The sequence below is a fragment of the Corvus kubaryi genome, unplaced genomic scaffold (assembly GCF_017639235.1).
Source record: "Corvus kubaryi isolate FWS band 111438036 unplaced genomic scaffold, C.kubaryi_AGA036_p1.0 split3-73, whole genome shotgun sequence".
NCBI classification, from domain to species: Eukaryota; Metazoa; Chordata; class Aves; order Passeriformes; family Corvidae; genus Corvus; species Corvus kubaryi.
The window spans coordinates 7847648-7856607 of record NW_024582091.1 but is presented as its reverse complement, the minus strand read 5'-3'; the positions used below and the strand labels follow the sequence as shown (position 1 = coordinate 7856607).

The window sequence follows — 8960 nt, the reverse complement described above, 5'->3', positions numbered from 1 at the left end:
TGTCAGACTTAAATACAGTACTAATTTTATAAACTTTACATATTGAATAAGGGTTTAGGAAGATTAGTTACCTGCATTGAGAGCTTTCAGGCAGATTATGTTTCACATATTTTTCTAACATTAATATAAATTCTTTGTATCTGCTATCAAATTAATATATTTGAGGCAATGGAGGGATTCTTCTGATAAAGAAAATTGAAAACTATTGGAATCCATTCTTATTTCTTATCAGCAGCATGCTGTCTACTTCCTCAAGCAGACAATCTCTAGTACAATACCATCTGATGCTGCCATTAAATCCTCAGCGTCAGGTTTCCAGCAACAGCAGAGCTCTCCCTGCTTCACTGTCTGCATCTGAAACCCAGCCTGGAACAAAACCAGTTAATCTTATGCTGTTTTTCTACGTTTATTTGACAGATTTAATCACAGACCTTCAGTAGCTGGAAGTAAGTGGTAAGTAGCAGTTAAAGTTTGTGATTATTAAATTGTAGGGCTGTATTGTAGTTGTTGATGTACACGCACACCAGATGGTGGCCTGCTGTATTCATCACCAGATTAGAAAGATAAAGTCTGGGCTATATGTAGGACTACACACCCGCTTAAGAGTTTATTTTGTAATGCATAATAGCTTTTAGTACTTATTTAAAATAGCAAATCTTGAAAATCTTTACTTTGATTTGATTATAGATGTGACAGGATGAACATATTCCCAAGGTGTTTAAAGTTAGTTTTGATGTTACTGTTTTCACACTCTTATCCCTCTCCAGGCTGACGACCGCAAATCATATATAGGCCACGTAGAGTTTACTTGGTTTAGGAGTTAGTGTTCACAGAACAGACAACTGTCTTTGACTCAAAATATGCAATGGTAATTAAAAACTGTGACCAGAAATAATGTATGGCTTTCTTATAGAAAAAATGCAAAATGTTTCTGAAGGAAATTTAGGAATTGAATGTTTGTACTTATTAGCATATTCTAAATAAAAGCTTTTCTGTGTTCACTAAAACCAAAGAAACTGTCTTTCAAAAATATTTTTTTTTTCATTCCTAAGGCAGACAAATTTTCTGAAAGCCATTAGAAAGCCCAACCAACTAGCATGGAGAGTTTCCAGATCAGAGGAATTTTGAATTTCATTTTAATAATTCTCTATTCTTTCTCATTATATTTTTATGATCTTGTTGTTGCAATGTATGATTGCAAAACATGCATGATTGTTTTAAGGAATTTTACTTAGATACAGTATCCATTTTATGGAAGCAATATCTATTCAAAATGTAGTTGATACATTTTAAAAACATCGTCGTACATAAGCTTAAATTACTGTCATTTCTTGGTGTACAAAATTTGATCACAGTAAGTATGAAAGCTATGACATAGGTTCAGTCAAACAGCTTCTACTGTGCCTTTATTGCTCAAATGAAACCCAGACTTTGTGACCGTATACTTCTGAAGATTTGAAGAAAAAAGGCAACACAGGTATAGTAAGCATTTTCGTTTATACACATACGAGAATATGTTTAGTTATATTTTATTTAGATGGGACATCTCTGAGATGAACAGATACTGTAGCAAGTATCAAGCACTTTCACAGAATCAATATTTTTTGCCTTTTTTTTGAGGCATCTCCAGAGATGACTTCTTTATATATTTGTTTTGTACTAAAATAATACCATTACAGGTTAGATTGATTTTTATATAACTGTGGGAGTCATTTAAATTATAAGTATGATTTCATGTTTAATTTTTAACTATTTTGCTAAATAATTCTACTGACTAGAAAGAAGTCTTTGAGAAATTTCATTAAAATACAATATTCATCTAGTTCAGGGTTAAACCTCTTTTCTGAAGAAATCAGGACAATCATGGTAATTTTCCAAGGGCCTTTTCCAACTAATATCAGTGGTAGCTGGCTTTTGCTAAAAAATCGTGTGACATGAGAGAGAGGATAATCACGGGAAAAGCATGTAAACATTTACTAACAGTATGTTTAAAAGATACAATATGACTATAATATGACATATTTGAAATTTTTTAAACATAAGACACATGCTCCTTCTTTATACATGGTGGTATTTTTGGTTTATAACAGTTGACAACCAAAACACCACATCCTTTTTTACGCATCTGTGTAGGGAAGTAATATAAACCCACTAGAGATGTTTATGTAGTTGAGGTATCTACTTAGTACATTTTCCAGCAAGAAAGAGAGTAGGAAATAAGCAGGTCCTTTACTACACAGTGTTATGCTGGCAGTAGCATGGAACAGATTTGAGGATGAACAGGGAATGGAAAAAATCCACACTTGTCAGATCTTCGGCATGGATCACTCTTTTGCAATAATGATATGAAGATGGTAGTGGAAGAGTGGCAGAAAATCCACATCCCAAAAGTCCTCACATCTTGACCACACATAGGTGGAATACATAAAAATGAAACACAGTCCTAAGTAACCCAAACTAGTAAAAATTCCTGTATGTCCTCACAGCATAGGGCAGCACTCTGGACTCAGCAGCCTCAGCAGAACCAGTTGTAGAACTCAGGCCACAGTTAATCAACCCTCACTGTTTTAATAAAATTTTCTTTCTTCAAAAGGGAGTTGGCAATTTTCTATTATAGCAGTGATGTTTCAGTAAAATAATCAATGTTTTGATAATAATATTTTGAGGCATTTTTATAAAATAATGTGCCTAGTCAGCCCTTGAATCATTTTACTGTAAATACAAAGCAACTGATCCAGTTAAAAAAGTATTTCTGGTGAAACAATTTTTCTTGTAGGAACACAGTTGAGTATTTGAGGCTAGATGGAGATGTAATTTATTCTTTTCACCATTAGTAAATTGCTTGGTCTAATTTTCCCTGTCTCATTGATGTTAATCTTGACTATTTAGGTTTTTTTGGTTTTTTTTTTTTTAGATTATAGGCAAGCAATCAAACTAAAAAAGAATTATGAGCAAATTTGAAGGAATCATGAATGCATTTGCCAAATTTGGGATTTTTTTTACTTCCTGTATGCACGTATGTTGCAGAAAATGTGTGGCTATTTGCACACAGATTCATCCACTTTTATGCACATTCCTAAATAGTATCAGTGAGCTTTTGCATGAATAGGGAAGAAATAGGTCGGCTGTAATATCTACCTTTTTTAAAAAGACAACCTCTTTTTGAAAATGCTATGTAATGAATGTTAAAAATTAGATAATATGACATTCAAAAAACATAAACCAAGATATTTTGTGTTCCCAAAACCATTTGGGAGAGTTCGTTTTCTTTCTAGTGTCATACATTGTCTTGATTTGTGGTTTCTCATTTTTTTCATAAACATTTGGTAGATAAAGAGAAGATCTAAGAAAATTAGATTTATTATAGGGGAAACATGCAGACAGGACCTGACTGTCATAGATGCAGTAACATGAGGATTTCATGTCCATATTGATGCACTTTGTTACTATCTCCCCATGCTGTCAGTCTTGCTTCCCTTTTCTTGTGCCAGTCAAATTAATCACATTTGAACCCCAAATTCCTGAGTCTTACTTAGCTGTGGAGAGTTGATAGAGAAAGAAAAATAATGTCATTAGTTTCACAAACCAAAGCCACTTCTCTGGAAAACAAATTTATGATGAATTAAAATATAAAATAACAGCATTTCTATACTGAGTTGCAAGCTTTTAGTCATTTTGTAAAAAAAATCCCACTTTTTATGAAGTTAACAAATCAAATGGACAGATGATCAATGTCAAATCTACTGGAAAACTGCCTGTGCAAATGGAATGCCAGATAAGATAATAATCTGTCACTCAAAGTGCTGATGACCATGTGTATATTGCAAAGCATGCCTCAGACAAGAACTGTTGTAAAAGTCACCTTCATCCTAAAATGAATTTAATATAAATTTCATACTAAAGTGTGAAAGATATTAAGGATTAATAAAGATTTCCAAGGTACACGATGAAGAAGCTGTTATTAGCTATAAATATATCTTGAATATTGACTTTCTGGATTGGTCCAATCGTTGCAACAATTATAAATCATAATAATTATTTATTAAATCAAAAGAGACAAAGATTTTTTTTTTTTTTTGTGAACAATATTCATTGATGAAGGTTGTAAAATACCTTGGCATACTTTACATTGCAAAGCTGCCGCTGTGTTCGTAGGACCTTTCTGATCCCCCAGTCTTTCACTAGCTTTCCTACTTCTGTATGACTCCCAGACTGTGTTCTTTTGGAAGTCTTTCTTTGGAAGACAGTAGCTGCCATTATTTTATGTATGAATACAACAGGACTTGAATAGGGTAATTATGCTACGCAGCCTGAAAGCAGTGGCTATGGAAAGCTGCTCACGCAAGTAAGTGGCTGCAAAGTAGGTAATATATGGACTCTTTTTTCATTCATTAAACACCAGTTGCTTCACAGACTGAGTGGATGCTTCTTGCATTTCCAACAGCATACAGATTGATCACTGCCAGTGCATACTATCACTCCTAGGCAAAGGAATCAAGTGGGTTCTATGAAAGAAAAAAAAAAAAAAAAGAAATTAGGTGTGAAATGAGAGCTATGATGTATCTTGGCCTTCATCCAAGATAGAAGAGGGAATTTAAAGGGCCTGGAAGATTTTAAAGTGACATTATCTTTTAAAGAAAAGAATGATAATAGGTTCTTCCGGAATAGGCAATAATATTGAAACTGTGAAGCTGTTTCTCTTCTATAGTCAAGAAATTAACATGGCAGGAGTTTTCTTCTTCCTGCAAGGTCTAAGCTACTTCTTGAACTTTCTTCAGTAGGGCCTTAGCCTTTAGGTATGCCTTCCTCTTATTGTTCCCTGAATGGAGCATATGTATTTCATAAAATTTGTGTTAACTTTATCCAGATACCCAGAAAACCTCAAATCTTGCTATTTAAATAGTTTTACAAGGATGCAGAAAATTTAGAAAACACCGGAGCTACTTAGGCAAAAAGGCTACATTTCCTCCTTCATGAAATAGCATCTACCTTGCAAATTTTGAAGTAGAAATTATATACTCAGTCTTAAAATGGATAAAATTAGGGGTTTCTCTTGGGGGTGAAAAAAGAATGTTTCCATTCACATAAAAAAAAAAGAAAATTACATAAATGATCAGTGATGTATTTTCTTTTAATTTACACAAAATAATTTCTCCACTTCTTTCAGACCTACATTAAGCAAATTGGACAAATGCTCCTCCAGTCCTGTTTAACTACATATTTTACCAGGAAATTTAAAATTTTCAATAATACAATGTTTGTGAAATGCTTAAATCTCTAAGTAATTTTATTTTTGCAGACTGTCAATGAAATCAGTCTTGATACTTACATGTCTATGATTTGCAAAATTCTATTGCCATATAGTACTGGACAGAAGTGTAAACTTGACATCAGTGCTTGTATTATCAAACTATTATATATTTCATTTTTATATTTTCACAGTATTATCTTTGAAAGTGCTTATGATTGTTTTATAATATGTCTAAATAAATAGATGTGATTATCATATAAATGTCATAGAAAAAGTGAGATACTTTAAAATACAGAATTTCTTATTCAAATATATCTGTCCAATGTGGAATTTAAATAGAAGTAGATAACACCGTAATTGACGATCAAATAAAGAAAATAGGTCAGAATGATGAGCATTCTCACTGGTGAGAGCAATAATATAATTTCATTTATGCTGAACATTGGAAAGGGAGTTGATGAGAATTGCAAAAATATAACTGCATGTGACACAGAATTTGTGAATGTAACTTTTCAAATGAAAGACTGAATGGTTGCCTTAAATTATTTTAACAGAAAAATTTCACATTTGTGAAATATTTTTCACATACTGTAGAACAGTTTTTGTTAATGCAAAACATAGAAATTGATATATATCTATGAATCTAAAGCTAGAACATGGAAAATGGGGAAAAAAAAAATGGAAGCAATGGGGTTTCCAGTACCTGATGCCCATCACAGGACAGGATTTTTTTTCCTACAAAGTGTGACTTTGGCAACTCTAAGGACACACTGAAATATAAGGTAAAGCAACATAACAGGAGATCAGATAAGGTTATCTTCTTCCCTGAAAAAAATGTTCACACAAAGAGCAAGAATTTTTTTCCATGGGTGGGAAAGGAAAAAATCAATGATATTTTGTTAATATCTTCAGAATTTTTATATATTTGACATTTTTTAATATGAAAACATTACTTTAGCCCACTATGTAAGGTAATTTTCAGTGTAAACTGATAAAAATTCAAAGGTAAAATAGGAAAATCTGTTTCATACTTTAGAGTTACTGCTCAGGTACAAAAAGGAGTATTCAGAGGAGAAGTGCCACCAATAGAGGTTGTCAGATAAAAATTAGAAATTAAATAGAGTTCTGAATGTCTCAGCTCAAATTCTGTCTGGTCCTACTCACAGCTCTTTAAAGGGAAACATAAAGGTTGAGAGTAATATTTGTTCTTCTGATTGCAACACAACAGTTATTCAAAGGAAATTAGGAAGAGTATTGGGAATGGTATGCAAAACGTCAGACATTCTTCCTTTTTGTGTCTCTGGTAGCAGTGGCCAGCAAGCTTCAGTACAACACAGTAAGTAGTGTGGCCCAACTTAAGTGGTTCTTGGCAACAAAACTGTTCATGTGGAAGACTTGGTATTCACGTCATGCAGTTCAGGATTTTTATTTTGGATTAGCTCTTGTCTCTACCTGGGGACTTGAAGGCCTGTTAGCATTTGGGATTATTAGTTACACACTGGGAGTGCATGTTCTGGTTTAACTTAATTTGAAAGGAATCCTATTCATGTGCTATGTGATGTGATCTGAAGTCCTGCAAGGAGGGACAATCAAGATACTCACTTAAAAACCACATTCCTCTTCCAACAGTAAAGACTATGTAGCACAGCTCTTCCTTCAGCTATAGCTTTAGCCCTGTACTTTCCCACTGCTTTATAAATTACCGTGTGTAGTGGTTTGGTCCAAAATACTCATTACTGTTTATCTGCTGTGAGATAAGAATTAGGAGAAACGCAAAGCAGACACCAAACTTGAAAGAATGTAAAGAAGTTTATTAACAGACCTGAAAGAAGGAAAAAAAATTATACCACCTTCAGAACACTCCTCCCCCCACCTTCCTCCATTCTCCCACTGACAATGTAAAAAGACACCCCTTAAGATGTTCAGTCTGTTTACCACTTCCATAATAACCTTGCTCAGTCCATTTAGAAAGAGAAGTCTCTTCTTGCTCGTGCTATGAAAACATTATCACAACGAGACAGCTGCCCACTTCCAAATATTGTTCAGTCCATTTAGGAAGAGGAGTCTCTCTGCTCGCATGCGAGTCCCTTCCCCTGACTTGCAGCTTTTCCCGCAACTGCTTTCGAGGGTCCACTCTTGAAGGTTTTTGGGGTACAATTTTAAGGTTGAGCCGTTCAGAAAAAAAAACAGAGGCCCTTCTCCTTCCCTGGGAGCAAAGGGTCTTCATCATCTTCATCTCTAGGACTATCTCTGGGAGCATCTCTAGGAACTGAGGTTTTCTCCTTTCCCATTTGGAGCAAAAGTCCTCATCTGGTTCATCTCTCCCTGTCCAAACTTCCCATGAAATTACAGCTGCGTCAGCATCTGCCTATCTCAGCGCAGGTGCTTTTGCTTACGAGTTGAACACTCCACCCCCCATATCTTCATGAAATTACAACAGGATACTCTGATATATCATAGCTTCACAACAGAATTTCAGCTTTAAGCATCTCCTCTCTCTCTTCCCTCAGGTTTTCAGCTCTTCACAGCAGTAAAAGGGTTAATCCCACCTCGGCCTTGCAGCTTTGCAGCTGGAATGTTGAATGTTTCTTATCGCAGTGGAGAGGGGGGAGAGCCGAGCCGCTCCGGCTGCCCACGGCAAGGCAGTGGGGGGGGTTCCACGGCTGGAACAGGTCCATGGCTTCAGGATGGCCGTGGCCTGGCCCGGCCTGGCCCAAGCAGGGCCTGGCTGGGCCCACTGGTCCCCGCACGGGACCCACAGCCACCTGTGCCAGCGCCGGAAACGAGAGAGAGCTTGGGGGGGAGTTTGTCTATTCTTAAATGTGGATCACAGAGGCGGTCACAACTTTAAGTGGCTTAAAGAATTGTCCATATTCAAACTGGCCAGCTGATAGGTTCTGTCAGGTCCCAGAGGAAGCTATAAGCGCCCCTTAGCAAGGACATCCCTTCCGGGACTATGCTTGCTAACCTATGACACCGTGTTTGCAATTGTGTTTAGGAAACCAAAATGAAGAGTTGAGTGGTCTTTCTACTGAGTAGTACATCCTTCTGTTTGATCTATATTCTTTTTGTAAAATTTTATTTGCAGAGCTGCAGAGAGACATTCTGGAGCCTATTAGTTGTTACCATGCTCCCTCTTTTTCCATGAACTTGTGGATAGTTAACAGCTATGGTCGTCAGAAGTCACATATTTGCCCTTGTTTTTACTACATCCCTCTCACCCTGTATATGTTGCAGCTTTGTCCATGGGATAAAGTTTTGGGGAAACTGTGGGAAAAAAAAAAAAGGCAATGAAAATGACGAGTGCAAATACATTACCACACCTTTGTAATTTCCTTCTTTAGTCATCTCATCCTTTTCAGTTGTGCTTATTCAACGCAGCATTCTTGGGAAAGGTTATGAAACCTACAGGAGTCAGGGGCTTGCAAATCTTTACAATTTCTGGGGAGAAAACCTCCTAGAAATTTTCCTAGAAAAAAAAAAATTAAGCAAAAAGCTTGTCATTGCATAAGAACATCAGTTTTTGTCTTTATAATGATCTCTATATTTATCAGATTAACATCAATTTATTATTTGTTGTCCGTGGAAGGGGGATTAAACTTGGTGTATAGAAAGATATCCGTAAGAGACACTGCTCTTCTCATCATCTCTTTGTGGTATCAGTACTACCCTATGTTCACTTTAGGTAAAAACCTGGTTGGACACTCCT

The 8960-nt window shown here is 35.7% G+C and overlaps 1 protein-coding gene across 1 annotated transcript in view; it reads left to right on the top strand.

Annotated features, from left to right (window-relative positions):
- Nucleotides 1-314: 314 nt before the first annotated feature.
- EYS (eyes shut homolog) overlaps nucleotides 315-8960 on the top strand; it is an 854603-nt gene continuing 845957 nt past the window's right edge. Inside the window, exon 1 of the mRNA XM_042016808.1 lies at nucleotides 315-453. The gene's annotated coding sequence lies outside the window, so the exon portion shown is untranslated. The remainder of the gene's footprint in view (nucleotides 454-8960) is intronic.